We start from the raw sequence: 17,475 nt of genomic DNA on the forward strand, positions 1-17,475 counted from the left end.
CCGAGATGTCCTTCCAGTGCTAAGAAGGGCCACTTTGTACACATTAAAAAATAGCAAAAGTCCGGAGCCTAAGGATGCCAGAAATTCAGTATGGCAAATACATAAAGGGGATATGAAAATACAGTCCCTACTTATCACTCCTTTCTTGCCAGTGGTAAATAGCTGACGGCAACCGTCATTAGGGCCCAAAGTCTACGTTGGAATTTTGTAATTCCATCGAGAAAGATAAACACTCCTTAGATCAAATCTCTGTGCTTAATGGTAGAATCATCATGGAAAGGATAAAAGTCAACCTGCACCAGTCCCCTCCAGTGTGAAAATCATTATTGTTTCCTCTGATGTCCTTTGCCGCATAGTGAGAAGCATAGTCAAATGGTTAAGTCATCATTTAGGCCTAAAGTCTAACTTGGAGCTTTGTAATCCCATCAAGAAAAATAAAACGCTCCTCAGAGCAAATCTATTTTGTGAATGTAGACTCACCTGAGACAGGTAACGGCCCGCCTGAATTGGCTTTATCAACTGTGAAAATCAGTACTCCTTTCTCGGTTCTCGGATACTTTTCATCACACAAGTACGAGGATGGCTGAGCGGTTTAGGTGTTGGACTTAAGATCCAATGGATGTATATCCACGTGGGTTCGAACCCCACTCCTGGTACACATTTATGGTGGTTGCAGCAATTGAAGGCACTCTTACAATATGTTTAAAAAGGTTTGAAGAAAATATCACGTAAGATTAAAATCTGGGCTGCTCTTGGCTACCGAATAATACACCTGCTCAAAGCAAGAAGTCACCATCATCTGCTTAAAGTAGAATCACCATATTTGTACACATTTGATCTTAGAAGGTCAAAAAACTATAGCAAAACTCTGTTACTTGGTATCACCGAGATGTCCTTCCAGTGCTAAGAAGGGCCACTTTGTACACATTAAAAAATAGCAAAAGTCCGGAGCCTAATGATGCCAGAAATTCAGTATGGCAAATACATGAAGGGGATATGAAAATACAGTCCCTACTTATCACTCCTTTCTTGCCAGTGGTAAATAGCTGACGGCAACCGCCATTAGGGCCCAAAGTCTACGTTGGAATTTTGTAATTCCATCGAGAAAGATAAACACTCCTTAGATCAAATCTCTGTGCTTAATGGTAGAATCATCATGGAAAGGATAAAAGACAACCTGCACCAGTCCCCTCCAGTGTGAAAATCATTATTGTTTCCTCTGATGTCCTTTGCCACATAGTGAGAAGCATAGTTGAGTGGTTAAGTCATCATTTAGGCCTAAAGTCTAACTTGGAGCTTTGTAATCCCATCAAGAAAAATAAAACACTCCTCAGAGCAAATCCATTTTGTGAATGTAGACTCACCTGAGACAGGTAATTGGCCAGCTGAATTGGCTTTATCAACTGTGAAAATCAGTACTCCTTTCTCGGTTCTCGGATACTTTTAATCACACAAATACCAGGATGGCCGAGCGGTTAAGGCGTTGGACTTAAGTTCCAATGGATGTATATCCACGAGGGTTCGAACCCCACTCCTGGTATACATTTATAGTGGTTGCAGCAATTGAAAGAACTCTTACAATATGTTTAAAAAGGTTTGAAAAAAACATCACATAAGATTAAAATCTGGGCTGCTCTTGGCTACCAAATAATACACCTGCTCAAAGCAAGAAGTCACCATCATCTGGTTAAAGTAATATCACCATATTTGTACACATTTGATCTTAGAAGGTCAAAAAACTATAGCAAAACTCTGTTACTTGGTATCACCGAGATGTCCTTCCAGTGCTAAGAAGGGCCACTTTGTACGCATTAAAAAATAGCAAAAGTCCGGAGCCTAATGATGCCAGAAATTCAGTATGGCAAATAAATAAAGGGGATATGAAAATACAGTCCCTACTTATCACTCCTTTCTTGCCAGTGGTAAATAGCTGACGGCAACCGTCATTAGGGCCCAAAGTCGACGTTGGAATTTTGTAATTCCATCGAGAAAGATAAACACTCCTTAGATCAAATCTCTGTGCTTAATGGTAGAATCATCATGGAAAGGATAAAAGTCAACCTTCACCAGTCCCCTCCAGTGTGAAAATCATTATTGTTTCCTCTGATGTTATTTGCTGCATAGTGAGAAGCATAGTCGAGTGGTTAAGTCATCATTTAGGCCTAAAATCTAACTTGGAGCTTTGTAATCCCATCAAGAAAAATAAAACACTCCTCAGAGCAAATCCATTTTGTGAATGTAGACTCACCTGAGACAGGTAACGGCCCAGCTGAATTGGCTTTATCAACTGTGAAAATCAGTACTCCTTTCTCGGTTCTCGGAAACTTTTAATCACACAAATACCAGGATGGCCGAGCGGTTAAGGCGTTGGACTTAAGTTCCAATGGATGTATATCCACGAGGGTTCGAACCCCACTCCTGGTATACATTTATAGTGGTTGCAGCAATTGAAAGAACTCTTACAATATGTTTAAAAAGGTTTGAAAAAAACATCACATAAGATTAAAATCTGGGCTGCTCTTGGCTACCAAATAATACACCTGCTCAAAGCAAGAAGTCACCATCATCTGGTTAAAGTAATATCACCATATTTGTACACATTTGATCTTAGAAGGTCAAAAAACTATAGCAAAACTCTGTTACTTGGTATCACCGAGATGTCCTTCCAGTGCTAAGAAGGGCCACTTTGTACGCATTAAAAAATAGCAAAAGTCCGGAGCCTAATGATGCCAGAAATTCAGTATGGCAAATAAATAAAGGGGATATGAAAATACAGTCCCTACTTATCACTCCTTTCTTGCCAGTGGTAAATAGCTGACGGCAACCGTCATTAGGGCCCAAAGTCGACGTTGGAATTTTGTAATTCCATCGAGAAAGATAAACACTCCTTAGATCAAATCTCTGTGCTTAATGGTAGAATCATCATGGAAAGGATAAAAGTCAACCTTCACCAGTCCCCTCCAGTGTGAAAATCATTATTGTTTCCTCTGATGTTATTTGCTGCATAGTGAGAAGCATAGTCGAGTGGTTAAGTCATCATTTAGGCCTAAAATCTAACTTGGAGCTTTGTAATCCCATCAAGAAAAATAAAACACTCCTCAGAGCAAATCCATTTTGTGAATGTAGACTCACCTGAGACAGGTAACGGCCCAGCTGAATTGGCTTTATCAACTGTGAAAATCAGTACTCCTTTCTCGGTTCTCGGAAACTTTTAATCACACAAATACCAGGATGGCCGAGCGGTTAAGGCGTTGGACTTAAGATCCAATGGATGTATATCCACGTGGGTTCGAACCCCACTCCTGGTACACCTTTATGGTGGTTGCAGCTATTGAAGGCACTCTTACAATATGTTTAAAAAGGTTTGAAGAAAACATCACATAAGATTAAAATCTGGGCTGCTCTTGGCTACCGAATAATACACCTGCTCAAAGCAAGAAGTCACCATCATCTGCTTAAAGTAGAATCACCATATTTGTACACATTTGATCTTAGAAGGTCAAAAAACTATAGCAAAACTCTGTTACTTGGTATCACCGAGATGTCCTTCCAGTGCTAAGAAGGGCCACTTTGTACACATTAAAAAATAGCAAAAGTCCGGAGCCTAAGGATGCCAGAAATTCAGTATGGCAAATACATAAAGGGGATATGAAAATACAGTCCCTACTTATCACTCCTTTCTTGCCAGTGGTAAATAGCTGACGGCAACCGTCATTAGGGCCCAAAGTCTACGTTGGAATTTTGTAATTCCATCGAGAAAGATAAACACTCCTTAGATCAAATCTCTGTGCTTAATGGTAGAATCATCATGGAAAGGATAAAAGTCAACCTGCACCAGTCCCCTCCAGTGTGAAAATCATTATTGTTTCCTCTGATGTTATTTGCCGCATAGTGAGAAGCATAGTCGAGTGGTTAAGTCATCATTTAGGCCTAAAGTCTAACTTGGAGCTTTGTAATCCCATCAAGAAAAATAAAACACTCCTCAGAGCAAATCCATTTTGTGAATGTAGACTCACCTGAGACAGGTAACGGCCCAGCTGAATTGGCTTAATCACAACTGTGAAAATCAGTACTCCTTTCTCGGTTCTCGGATACTTTTAATCACACAAATACCAGGATGGCCGAGCGGTTAAGGCGTTGGACTTAAGATCCAATGGATGTATGTCCACGTGGGTTCGAACCCCACTCCTGGTATACATTTATAGTGGTTGCAGCAATTGAAAGCACTCTTACAATATGTTTAAAAAGGTTTGAAGAAAACATCACATAAGATTAAAATCTGGGCTGCTCTTGGCTACCGAATAATACACCTGCTCAAAGCAAGAAGTCACCATCATCTGCTTAAAGTAGAATCACCATATTTGTACACATTTGATCTTAGAAGGTCAAAAAACTATAGCAAAACTCTGTTACTTGGTATCACCGAGATGTCCTTCCAGTGCTAAGAAGGGCCACTTTGTACACATAAAAAATAGCAAAAGTCCGGAGCCTAAGGATGCCAGAAATTCAGTATGGCAAATACATAAAGGGGATATGAAAATACAGTCCCTACTTATCACTCCTTTCTTGCCAGTGGTAAATAGCTGACGGCAACCGTCATTAGGGCCCAAAGTCTACGTTGGAATTTTGTAATTCCATCGAGAAAGATAAACACTCCTTAGATCAAATCTCTGTGCTTAATGGTAGAATCATCATGGAAAGGATAAAAGTCAACCTGCACCAGTCCCCTCCAGTGTGAAAATCATTATTGTTTCCTCTGATGTCCTTTGCCACATAGTGAGAAGCATAGTCGAGTGGTTAAGTCATCATTTAGGCCTAAAGTCTAACTTGGAGCTTTGTAATCCCATCAAGAAAAATAAAACACTCCTCAGAGCAAATCCATTTTGTGAATGTAGACTCACCTGAGACAGGTAACGGCCCAGCTGAATTGGCTTTATCAACTGTGAAAATCAGTACTCCTTTCTCGGTTCTCGGATACTTTTAATCACACAAATACCAGGATGGCCGAGCGGTTAAGGCGTTGGACTTAAGATCCAATGGATGTATATCCACATGGGTTCGAACCCCACTCCTGGTACACATTTATGGTGGTTGCAGCTATTGAAGGCACTCTTACAATATGTTTAAAAAGGTTTGAAGAAAACATCACATAAGATTAAAATCTGGGCTGCTCTTGGCTACCGAATAATACACCTGCTCAAAGCAAGAAGTCACCATCATCTGCTTAAAGTAGAATCACCATATTTGTACACATTTGATCTTAGAAGGTCAAAACTGTTTGATCTTAGAAGGTCAACTGTGAAAATCAGTACTCCTTTCTCGGTTCTCGGATACTTTTAATCACACAAATACCAGGATGGCCGAGCGGTTAAGGCGTTGGACTTAAGATCCAATGGATGTATATCCACGTGGGTTTGAACCCCACTCCTGGTACACATTTATGGTGGTTGCAGCTATTGAAGGCACTCTTACAATATGTTTAAAAAGGTTTGAAGAAAACATCACATAAGATTAAAATCTGGGCTGCTCTTGGCTACCGAATAATACACCTGCTCAAAGCAAGAAGTCACCATCATCTGCTTAAAGTAGAATCACCATATTTGTACACATTTGATCTTAGAAGGTCAAAAAACTATAGCAAAACTCTGTTACTTGGTATCACCGAGATGTCCTTCCAGTGCTAAGAAGGGCCACTTTGTACACATTAAAAAATAGCAAAATTCCGGAGCCTAAAGATGCCAGAAATTCAGTATGGCAAATACATAAAGGGGATATGAAAATACAGTCCCTACTTATCACTCCTTTCTTGCCAGTGGTAAATAGCTGACGGCAACCGTCATTAGGGCCCAAAGTCTACGTTGGAACTTTGTAATTCCATCGAGAAAGATAAACACTCCTTAGATCAAATCTCTGTGCTTAATGGTAGAATCATCATGGAAAGGATAAAAGTCAACCTGCACCAGTCCCCTCCAGTGTGAAAATCATTATTGTTTCCTCTGATATCCTTTGCCACATAGTGAGAAGCATAGTCGAGTTGTTTAATTCATCATTTAGGCCTAAAGTCTAACTTGGAGCTTTGTAATCCCATCAAGAAAAATAAAACACTCCTCAGAGCAAATCCATTTTGTGAATGTAGACTCACCTGAGACAGGTAACGGCCCAGCTGAATTGGCTTTATCAACTGTGAAAATCAGTACTCCTTTCTCGGTTCTCGGATACTTTTCATCGCACAAGTACGAGGATGGCTGAGCGGTTTAGGTGTTGGACTTAAGATCCAATGGATGTATATCCAAGTGGGTTCGAACCCCACTCCTGGTATACATTTATAGTGGTTGCAGCAATTGAAAGCACTCTTACAATATGTTTAAAAAGGTTTGAAGAAAACATCACATAAGATTAAAATCTGGGCTGCTCTTGGCTACCGAATAATACACCTGCTCAAAGCAAGAAGTCACCATCATCTGCTTAAAGTAGAATCACCATATTTGTACACATTTGATCTTAGAAGGTCAAAAAACTATAGCAAAACTCTGTTACTTGGTGTCACCGAGATGTCCTTCCAGTGCTAAGAAGGGCCACTTTGTACACATTAAAAAATAGCAAAAGTCCGGAGCCTAAGGATGCCAGAAATTCAGTATGGCAAATACATGAAGGGGATATGAAAATACAGTCCCTACTTATCACTCCTTTCTTGCCAATGGTAAATAGCTGACGGCAACCGTCATTAGGGCCCAAAGTCTACGTTGGAATTTTGTAATTCCATCGAGAAAGATAAACACTCCTTAGATCAAATCTCTGTGCTTAATGGTAGAATCATCATGGAAAGGATAAAAGTCAACCTGCACCAGTCCCCTCCAGTGTGAAAATCATTATTGTTTCCTCTGATGTCCTTTGCCACATAGTGAGAAGCATAGTCGAGTGGTTAAGTCATCATTTAGGCCTAAAGTCTAACTTGGAGCTTTGTAATCCCATCAAGAAAAATAAAACACTCCTCAGAGCAAATCCATTTTGTGAATGTAGACTCACCTGAGACAGGTAACGGCCCAGCTGAATTGGCTTTATCAACTGTGAAAATCAGTACTCCTTTCTCGGTTCTCGGATACTTTTAATCACACAAATACCGGGATGGCCGAGCGGTTAAGGCGTTGGACTTAAGATCCAATGGATGTATATCCACATGGGTTCGAACCCCACTCCTGGTACACATTTATGGTGGTTGCAGCTATTGAAGGCACTCTTACAATATGTTTAAAAAGGTTTGAAGAAAACATCACATAAGATTAAAATCTGGGCTGCTCTTGGCTACCGAATAATACACCTGCTCAAAGCAAGAAGTCACCATCATCTGCTTAAAGTAGAATCACCATATTTGTACACATTTGATCTTAGAAGGTCAAAACTGTTTGATCTTAGAAGGTCAACTGTGAAAATCAGTACTCCTTTCTCGGTTCTCGGATACTTTTAATCACACAAATACCAGGATGGCCGAGCGGTTAAGGCGTTGGACTTAAGATCCAATGGATGTATATCCACGTGGGTTCAAACCCCACTCCTGGTACACATTTATGGTGGTTGCAGCTATTGAAGGCACTCTTACAATATGTTTAAAAAGGTTTGAAGAAAACATCACATAAGATTAAAATCTGGGCTGCTCTTGGCTACCGAATAATACACCTGCTCAAAGCAAGAAGTCACCATCATCTGCTTAAAGTAGAATCACCATATTTGTACACATTTGATCTTAGAAGGTCAAAAAACTATAGCAAAACTCTGTTACTTGGTATCACCGAGATGTCCTTCCAGTGCTAAGAAGGGCCACTTTGTACACATTAAAAAATAGCAAAATTCCGGAGCCTAAAGATGCCAGAAATTCAGTATGGCAAATACATAAAGGGGATATGAAAATACAGTCCCTACTTATCACTCCTTTCTTGCCAGTGGTAAATAGCTGACGGCAACCGTCATTAGGGCCCAAAGTCTACGTTGGAACTTTGTAATTCCATCGAGAAAGATAAACACTCCTTAGATCAAATCTCTGTGCTTAATGGTAGAATCATCATGGAAAGGATAAAAGTCAACCTGCACCAGTCCCCTCCAGTGTGAAAATCATTATTGTTTCCTCTGATATCCTTTGCCACATAGTGAGAAGCATAGTCGAGTTGTTTAATTCATCATTTAGGCCTAAAGTCTAACTTGGAGCTTTGTAATCCCATCAAGAAAAATAAAACACTCCTCAGAGCAAATCCATTTCCTGTCGCATCATGGCAGCATACACTTTGGGTTGTGACTCCGCCCCCACAACCTGATAGGACTACATAGCTATAAGTTGTAGAGATGGCCCCTGCCCAGTATTCTCTTATTTTTCCTCACCTGAAGGACTGAACATATCAGAAGCACCCCCTTACCGAATTCGCCCCAGCCAGGTTCTAGCCTCTCCTGGGTGGAAGTCCTTACCTGTACAGCCTCTAAACGAGCTAGATGGAAGGAGCCCCGCTCTGGTGATCTCGGGGGTATGTTGCGGTCTGATATAAGCCTTAAACAGGCTTAGTTGTTGTGCAGCGGTCGCCATGCCTCTTACTCTCACTTTTTGTCTTTTTCCCTCTATGCTGGGTTCTGTGGTCCCTCTGTGCCTCCCTACAGGCTTCCCGAGCGTCTCGGCACTTCCGCGCATGCGCAGTGCGCGCCGTCAGGGCGTCCTTTCGATTTTGCCAGTTTCCAAGATGGCGCCGGGCGCATCGCGCCGCTACTGCGCATGTGCGAGCGGGTCGTGACCTCGGCGGCCATGGCGGCAGATTTAAAAGCCCTGTTTTTCATTTCTGAACTCTCCTTGCTCCCTGGAAGACTTCTGACTGCTGCTGTTTTGAATTTCTGCATTCCTAAAGCTACCCTCTCCCTCTGGGTAAGTGTCTAATACTTATGCACTGTTTTTTGGGACCTGGCTGCATGCTCTTACCTTCCTATACCTTTCTCAGGTATTCACCTTCCTCTCCTATGGAGGCCGCTGCCCCAGCAGATCACCACCAGCCTAATAGGTAAGGGGGGGGGATTCCAGCGGTAAGTAGAGAAGATTGAAAAAGAGAGCAGGACCGTACTAATGCTACCTAATTGGTCAGCCCTGTCAGGTCCGCAAGATCATCTAAATCAGGACGAAGAGAATCTTCGCACAGGAGAAGCCGCTCCGGCCATAGACGCAGCCGCTCACGCGGAAGAAGCCGCTCAGGCCGCAAGGGGAGTCGCAGACGGAGTCGATCCCACTCAAGGCATAGCCGTTCCCACCGCAGAAGATCCCCTGCACGAGGACACCAATCCTCTACGCACCCTTCCCGTCCAGCCGGGAACGCTTGCTGGGTATGTGGGGCCACGGCCCTCCCAGACAAACTAGCCTGCCGCAAGTGCATAGATGAAGCCACCAGGGAGAAAGAGCCGGATTCCATAGAACCCACTGGAGTCTCTACTCCCCAGGTCTCAACTCCTGATGTGGAGTTTACGGCCTATAGCACCTCACCCACCATTCCCAGTGCATCAAGAGAGCAAGACCTACCGTCGGATGATGAGGAGCCGGAAGCTTCAGCTGGCTTTGATTTCGCGCTCATAGAACCGTTCATCAGATCGGTTAAGGAAGCGATTAACTGGGAGGAGCTTGAGGAGACACAGCCTAAACAGAGAAAATATTTCCCAAACCTCAAGAAGGTTCCGGAGGCTTTCCCATTCATCGACGAGTTAGAAGAGCTCATTAAGGAGGAGTGGCAGAATCCGGAAAAGAAGTTCAGTCTGTCCAACAGACTCACCAAACTGTACCCTCTCAAAGAACCCAAAGTATCTCCTTTACTTTCTCCTCCAGTAGTGGATGCATCTTTGATGCGTCTAGCCAGGCACGTGACGCTCCCCATTGAAGATGCAGTAACGTTCAGAGACGTGCTTGACAGGAAGGTGGATACAGACCTTAAGAGAGCTTACCTGTTCGCAGGAGGCGCCTGCAGGCCAGCGGTGGCATTAGCGGCGGTTGGGAAAGCTATCTCCAGCTGGTCCTCAGCTACAGCGAGGCTCGTCACTGAGGGCGCAGATCAAGAACAGATCACTAAGGCCTTACAAGAACTTAGCCTTGCGGGGGATTTCGTGGCGGAGGCTTCCGTAGATACCATCAGATCCACATCAAGGTCCATGTTAGCCTCTGTAATGGCCAGAAGGGCGCTATGGCTTAAACCTTGGTCGGCTGACCCCGCCTCAAAGTCAAACTGGTGCAGGATTCCATATGATGGGGTGAACCTCTTTGGAGCAAAGCTGGATACCGCAATCTCTAAAGTAACAGGCGGGAAGTCGGGTCTCATACCATCGGACAGAAGGCCGAAGCAACAAAGGCCACCTCCCTTTAAACGTAACCTTCCGGAAAGATATAGGGATGCGAAATCCTATAGACCCGGGAAGGAATACAGAAGGAGCTGGAAGAACCCCCAGACGTCCTTCCTTAAGTTCCAGAAACCCAAGACCCCTGCCTCCAATGACCAGAAGTCCTTTTGAAGGTTCGCCCGCCCAACCAGCGGTAGTGGGGGCCAGACTCACAAAGTTCAAGTTGGTCTGGGCGGGAATGATAAAAGACCCATGGACGGTGTCCACCATTCATTTCGGACACAGGTGGGCATTCAGAGGTCGTCCTCCAAGAGACCAATTCTGCTCAACCAGACTTCCTCCCTCTCAAGAGAAAAGACTATCCCTAGTCCAGTATATCCAAGAGTTGCTCCAGAAACAAGCAATAGTGGAGGTACCGCCATCCCAAAGAGGCAAAGGTTTCTACTCCCCACTTTTCTTAGTGAAAAAGAAATCAGGGGACCTTCGTCCAGTCTTGGACCTAAAAAACCTCAACCGGTTGATACGATTGGAAACATTCAAGATGGAAAGCCTTCAATCAATCCTCCAAGCAATAAACTTGGGAGATTGGATGCTGTCAATCGACCTCCAGGACGCGTATTTGCATATCCCTATCCATTCCGAGTTCCAAAAATTCCTCCGGTTTACCCTAAATCATCGGCACTTCCAATTCCGAAGCCTTCCGTTCGGGATCTCTACCGCACCCAGGACGTTTACAAAAGTCCTATTACCTGTAATAGCCCACCTGAGAGAAAACGGGCTGAGGGTCCACCATTACCTGGACGACATCCTACTTCTCTCAGACAGCCAGGACTCTCTTGTCCTTCACAGGGAAATCCTGGTCTCCACATTACAGTCCCTAGGGTGGCTGATAAATTGGAAAAAGAGCAACATCCATCCCACACAGAGAATGGTCTTTCTGGGGGCCGAATTGGACACAAGGGAGAATACGGTGGAACTTCCGGGGGAAAAAATCCCTCCTCTAATTCAAAAGGTGAAAAGGGCAATCTCCGCTACAATGCTCCCGGCCAGGACCTGTCTCAGTATCCTGGGCTCCCTAGCTTCCACCATTCCAATGGTCCAATGGGCGCAATGGAATTCGAGGCCTCTCCAGATCTCCTTCCTACGTCAGTGGAAGGGCACATCAATGTCCCAACCAATCCTCATCTCTCAGGAGGTAAAGCAATCGTTGATGTGGTGGGTACGTCCTCATAACTTGGGAAGATGCAGGCAGATAGTCACTCCCTATCAAGAAACCGTGACCTCAGATGCCAGTCTACAGGGATGGGGAGCCCACTATCAGGACCTTGCGGCTCAGGGTCGTTGGCCTTTCAGGGCACAGGATACAGTGTCGAACGTTCTGGAGATGAGAGCAGCATTCCAGGCTCTCCTGGCCTTCAGTTCTCACTTGAGGAGGAAGCACGTCCTCCTAAGGATGGACAACAAGGTGGCCGTTGCCTACATCAACAGGCAGGGGGGCACCAGAAGCAGGTCCATGTTACAGGAGGTCCGTCCTGTTCTGGAATGGGCGCAGCTGAATCTACTGGACCTAAGGGCGGTTTATGTCCCGGGAGTCCAGAACACCTTAGCCGACTCACTAAGCAGAAATTTCCACTCCAACAACGAATGGTCTCTGAGTCCACAAGCCTATGCTCTCATATCCCGAACCTGGGGTCCTCCAGAGATAGACCTAGCAGCAACTCCGGAGAACACAAAGTGTCAGAGATTCCTATCAAGGACACCGTTTCCTTCGGCAGAGGGGACGGACTGCCTCCAACACCCCTGGAACTTTCACCTGGGGTACATTTTCCCCCCGACGCCTCTCATAGCGAGATTCCTCCTGAGGCTCAAGAAGTCAACAGCATTGGTGATAGCAGTGATCCCTTTCTGGCCGAGGAGGCCATGGTTTACTACCCTCATGCAGCTGAATACGGCAGAGCCTCTGCCTCTCCCATTGACGACAGACCTACTCTCCCAGGGACATCTTCTTCACCCGAACCCGGGGAAGCTACACTTGATGGCCTGGAGACTGAAAGGGCTAGGTACCTAGAGCAGGGCTGTTCCCAGAAGGTGGTGGATACCTTACTCCAGGCCAGAAAGCCTACTACCAACATCACGTACAGAAGAGTTTGGGAAAAATTTGTCTCCTTCTCCCACCAGCAAGGTTGGGACTCGTCCTCCCCGTCGGTGTCTCACATCTTGGAGTTCCTTCAATCAGGCCTAGAGAAAGGCCTTAGGTCAAGCACCCTGAAGGTCCAGGTATCGGCCCTGTCTGCCTTGACAGGAGTTAAATGGGCGCAAGTTGTTGTGCAGCGGTCGCCATGCCTCTTACTCTCACTTTTTGTCTTTTTCCCTCTATGCTGGGTTCTGTGGTCCCTCTGTGCCTCCCTACAGGCTTCCCGAGCGTCTCGGCACTTCCGCGCATGCGCAGTGCGCGCCGTCAGGGCGTCCTTTCGATTTTGCCAGTTTCCAAGATGGCGCCGGGCGCATCGCGCCGCTACTGCGCATGTGCGAGCGGGTCGTGACCTCGGCGGCCATGGCGGCAGATTTAAAAGCCCTGTTTTTCATTTCTGAACTCTCCTTGCTCCCTGGAAGACTTCTGACTGCTGCTGTTTTGAATTTCTGCATTCCTAAAGCTACCCTCTCCCTCTGGGTAAGTGTCTAATACTTATGCACTGTTTTTTGGGACCTGGCTGCATGCTCTTACCTTCCTATACCTTTCTCAGGTATTCACCTTCCTCTCCTATGGAGGCCGCTGCCCCAGCAGATCACCACCAGCCTAATAGGTAAGGGGGGGGGATTCCAGCGGTAAGTAGAGAAGATTGAAAAAGAGAGCAGGACCGTACTAATGCTACCTAATTGGTCAGCCCTGTCAGGTCCGCAAGATCATCTAAATCAGGACGAAGAGAATCTTCGCACAGGAGAAGCCGCTCCGGCCATAGACGCAGCCGCTCACGCGGAAGAAGCCGCTCAGGCCGCAAGGGGAGTCGCAGATGGAGTCGATCCCACTCAAGGCATAGCCGTTCCCACCGCAGAAGATCCCCTGCACGAGGACACCAATCCTCTACGCACCCTTCCCGTCCAGCCGGGAACGCTTGCTGGGTATGTGGGGCCACGGCCCTCCCAGACAAACTAGCCTGCCGCAAGTGCATAGATGAAGCCACCAGGGAGAAAGAGCCGGATTCCATAGAACCCACTGGAGTCTCTACTCCCCAGGTCTCAACTCCTGATGTGGAGTTTACGGCCTATAGCACCTCACCCACCATTCCCAGTGCATCAAGAGAGCAAGACCTACCGTCGGATGATGAGGAGCCGGAAGCTTCAGCTGGCTTTGATTTCGCGCTCATAGAACCGTTCATCAGATCGGTTAAGGAAGCGATTAACTGGGAGGAGCTTGAGGAGACACAGCCTAAACAGAGAAAATATTTCCCAAACCTCAAGAAGGTTCCGGAGGCTTTCCCATTCATCGACGAGTTAGAAGAGCTCATTAAGGAGGAGTGGCAGAATCCGGAAAAGAAGTTCAGTCTGTCCAACAGACTCACCAAACTGTACCCTCTCAAAGAACCCAAAGTATCTCCTTTACTTTCTCCTCCAGTAGTGGATGCATCTTTGATGCGTCTAGCCAGGCACGTGACGCTCCCCATTGAAGATGCAGTAACGTTCAGAGACGTGCTTGACAGGAAGGTGGATACAGACCTTAAGAGAGCTTACCTGTTCGCAGGAGGCGCCTGCAGGCCAGCGGTGGCATTAGCGGCGGTTGGGAAAGCTATCTCCAGCTGGTCCTCAGCTACAGCGAGGCTCGTCACTGAGGGCGCAGATCAAGAACAGATCACTAAGGCCTTACAAGAACTTAGCCTTGCGGGGGATTTCGTGGCGGAGGCTTCCGTAGATACCATCAGATCCACATCAAGGTCCATGTTAGCCTCTGTAATGGCCAGAAGGGCGCTATGGCTTAAACCTTGGTCGGCTGACCCCGCCTCAAAGTCAAACTGGTGCAGGATTCCATATGATGGGGTGAACCTCTTTGGAGCAAAGCTGGATACCGCAATCTCTAAAGTAACAGGTGGGAAGTCGGGTCTCATACCATCGGACAGAAGGCCGAAGCAACAAAGGCCACCTCCCTTTAAACGTAACCTTCCGGAAAGATATAGGGATGCGAAATCCTATAGACCCGGGAAGGAATACAGAAGGAGCTGGAAGAACCCCCAGACGTCCTTCCTTAAGTTCCAGAAACCCAAGACCCCTGCCTCCAATGACCAGAAGTCCTTTTGAAGGTTCGCCCGCCCAACCAGCGGTAGTGGGGGCCAGACTCACAAAGTTCAAGTTGGTCTGGGCGGGAATGATAAAAGACCCATGGACGGTGTCCACCATTCATTTCGGACACAGGTGGGCATTCAGAGGTCGTCCTCCAAGAGACCAATTCTGCTCAACCAGACTTCCTCCCTCTCAAGAGAAAAGACTATCCCTAGTCCAGTATATCCAAGAGTTGCTCCAGAAACAAACAATAGTGGAGGTACCGCCATCCCAAAGAGGCAAAGGTTTCTACTCCCCACTTTTCTTAGTGAAAAAGAAATCAGGGGACCTTCGTCCAGTCTTGGACCTAAAAAACCTCAACCGGTCGATACGATTGGAAACATTCAAGATGGAAAGCCTTCAATCAATCCTCCAAGCAATAAACTTGGGAGATTGGATGCTGTCAATCGACCTCCAGGACGCGTATTTGCATATCCCTATCCATTCCGAGTTCCAAAAATTCCTCCGGTTTACCCTAAATCATCGGCACTTCCAATTCCGAAGCCTTCCGTTCGGGATCTCTACCGCACCCAGGACGTTTACAAAAGTCCTATTACCTGTAATAGCCCACCTGAGAGAAAACGGGCTGAGGGTCCACCATTACCTGGACGACATCCTACTTCTCTCAGACAGCCAGGACTCTCTTGTCCTTCACAGGGAAATCCTGGTCTCCACATTACAGTCCCTAGGGTGGCTGATAAATTGGAAAAAGAGCAACATCCATCCCACACAGAGAATGGTCTTTCTGGGGGCCGAATTGGACACAAGGGAGAATACGGTGGAACTTCCGGGGGAAAAAATCCCTCCTCTAATTCAAAAGGTGAAAAGGGCAATCTCCGCTACAATGCTCCCGGCCAGGACCTGTCTCAGTATCCTGGGCTCCCTAGCTTCCACCATTCCAATGGTCCAATGGGCGCAATGGAATTCGAGGCCTCTCCAGATCTCCTTCCTACGTCAGTGGAAGGGCACATCAATGTCCCAACCAATCCTCATCTCTCAGGAGGTAAAGCAATCGTTGATGTGGTGGGTACGTCCTCACAACTTGGGAAGATGCAGGCAGATAGTCACTCCCTATCAAGAAACCGTGACCTCAGATGCCAGTCTACAGGGATGGGGAGCCCACTATCAGGACCTTGCGGCTCAGGGTCGTTGGCCTTTCAGGGCACAGGATACAGTGTCGAACGTTCTGGAGATGAGAGCAGCGTTCCAGGCTCTCCTGGCCTTCAGTTCTCACTTGAGGAGGAAGCACGTCCTCCTAAGGATGGACAACAAGGTGGCCGTTGCCTACATCAACAGGCAGGGGGGCACCAGAAGCAGGTCCATGTTACAGGAGGTCCGTCCTGTTCTGGAATGGGCGCAGCTGAATCTACTGGACCTAAGGGCGGTTTATGTCCCGGGAGTCCAGAACACCTTAGCCGACTCACTAAGCAGAAATTTCCACTCCAACAACGAATGGTCTCTGAGTCCACAAGCCTATGCTCTCATATCCCGAACCTGGGGTCCTCCAGAGATAGACCTAGCAGCAACTCCGGAGAACACAAAGTGTCAGAGATTCCTATCAAGGACACCGTTTCCTTCGGCAGAGGGGACGGACTGCCTCCAACACCCCTGGAACTTTCACCTGGGGTACATTTTCCCCCCGACGCCTCTCATAGCGAGATTCCTCCTGAGGCTCAAGAAGTCAACAGCATTGGTGATAGCAGTGATCCCTTTCTGGCCGAGGAGGCCATGGTTTACTACCCTCATGCAGCTGAATACGGCAGAGCCTCTGCCTCTCCCATTGACGACAGACCTACTCTCCCAGGGACATCTTCTTCACCCGAACCCGGGGAAGCTACACTTGATGGCCTGGAGACTGAAAGGGCTAGGTACCTAGAGCAGGGCTGTTCCCAGAAGGTGGTGGATACCTTACTCCAGGCCAGAAAGCCTACTACCAACATCACGTACAGAAGAGTTTGGGAAAAATTTGTCTCCTTCTCCCACCAGCAAGGTTGGGACTCGTCCTCCCCGTCGGTGTCTCACATCTTGGAGTTCCTTCAATCAGGCCTAGAGAAAGGCCTTAGGTCAAGCACCCTGAAGGTCCAGGTATCGGCCCTGTCTGCCTTGACAGGAGTTAAATGGGCGCAAGAGCCTCTGGTGGTTCAGTTTCAGAGGGCCTGTCTAAAGCTGAGGCCCCCCAGAAAACCGTCATTCCCGGTCTGGGATCTCTCAATTGTTCTAGAGTCATTATCCAAGGAACCCTTTTTTCCAATGCAGAGCATATCCCTCTGGGATCTGACGCTGAAGGTTTCATTTTTAATAGCCATAACATCGGCAAAGCGAGTGTCAGAGATGCAAGCTCTAATGGTTAACGAACCATACTTGGTTGTTCTTCCAGACAGGCTAGTCCTAAGGCCTTCGGATCGATTCATCCCCAAGGTGTCCTCATCCTTCCATTTTAATCAGGAGATTAATCTTCCAGCACTCAGCACGGATCAGGGAGACCCTCATCCACTAGATGTTAAGGGTACCGTTATAGAATACCTCTCAGCAACAAAATCCATCAGAAAGTCGGAAAACCTCCTAATTATCCCACATGGTTTCAGGAGAGGTCAAGCGGCATCCTCACGCACCATTGCTTCATGGCTAGTAAAGACCATCAAGAGATCTTACTCACTGAGTAACCATCAAGTACCTGAGGGCTTAAGGGCACACTCCACCAGGGCAGTGGCAACCTCCTGGGCGGCTACCTGGTCCTCCAGGAACACCTTCATGTCTCATTACAAGGTGGATTCCGCCTGCTTATCCACGGTGGATTTCGGAAGATCCGTTATCCAG

The 17,475-nt window shown here is 46.6% G+C and overlaps 10 non-coding genes across 10 annotated transcripts; all 10 read left to right on the forward strand.

The window, feature by feature from the left end:
* Positions 1-573: 573 nt before the first annotated feature.
* TRNAL-UAA (transfer RNA leucine (anticodon UAA)) lies at positions 574-656 on the forward strand. Its single transcript has one exon. It is a non-coding gene; the product is annotated as a tRNA-Leu (tRNA).
* Positions 657-1,457: 801 nt separating this feature from the next.
* Positions 1,458-1,540, forward strand: TRNAL-UAA (transfer RNA leucine (anticodon UAA)). Its single transcript has one exon. It is a non-coding gene; the product is annotated as a tRNA-Leu (tRNA).
* An 801-nt stretch (positions 1,541-2,341) lies between these two features.
* On the forward strand, positions 2,342-2,424 carry TRNAL-UAA (transfer RNA leucine (anticodon UAA)). The gene has a single exon. It is a non-coding gene; the product is annotated as a tRNA-Leu (tRNA).
* Positions 2,425-3,225: 801 nt separating this feature from the next.
* On the forward strand, positions 3,226-3,308 carry TRNAL-UAA (transfer RNA leucine (anticodon UAA)). The gene has a single exon. It is a non-coding gene; the product is annotated as a tRNA-Leu (tRNA).
* Positions 3,309-4,111: 803 nt separating this feature from the next.
* TRNAL-UAA (transfer RNA leucine (anticodon UAA)) lies at positions 4,112-4,194 on the forward strand. Its single transcript has one exon. It is a non-coding gene; the product is annotated as a tRNA-Leu (tRNA).
* Positions 4,195-4,994: 800 nt separating this feature from the next.
* Positions 4,995-5,077, forward strand: TRNAL-UAA (transfer RNA leucine (anticodon UAA)). Its single transcript has one exon. It is a non-coding gene; the product is annotated as a tRNA-Leu (tRNA).
* A 273-nt stretch (positions 5,078-5,350) lies between these two features.
* TRNAL-UAA (transfer RNA leucine (anticodon UAA)) lies at positions 5,351-5,433 on the forward strand. Its single transcript has one exon. It is a non-coding gene; the product is annotated as a tRNA-Leu (tRNA).
* An 802-nt stretch (positions 5,434-6,235) lies between these two features.
* Positions 6,236-6,318, forward strand: TRNAL-UAA (transfer RNA leucine (anticodon UAA)). Its single transcript has one exon. It is a non-coding gene; the product is annotated as a tRNA-Leu (tRNA).
* An 801-nt stretch (positions 6,319-7,119) lies between these two features.
* TRNAL-UAA (transfer RNA leucine (anticodon UAA)) lies at positions 7,120-7,202 on the forward strand. The gene has a single exon. It is a non-coding gene; the product is annotated as a tRNA-Leu (tRNA).
* A 273-nt stretch (positions 7,203-7,475) lies between these two features.
* On the forward strand, positions 7,476-7,558 carry TRNAL-UAA (transfer RNA leucine (anticodon UAA)). Its single transcript has one exon. It is a non-coding gene; the product is annotated as a tRNA-Leu (tRNA).
* Positions 7,559-17,475: the final 9,917 nt, after the last annotated feature.

The sequence above is a fragment of the Aquarana catesbeiana genome, linkage group LG04 (assembly GCF_042186555.1).
Source record: "Aquarana catesbeiana isolate 2022-GZ linkage group LG04, ASM4218655v1, whole genome shotgun sequence".
NCBI classification, from domain to species: Eukaryota; Metazoa; Chordata; class Amphibia; order Anura; family Ranidae; genus Aquarana; species Aquarana catesbeiana.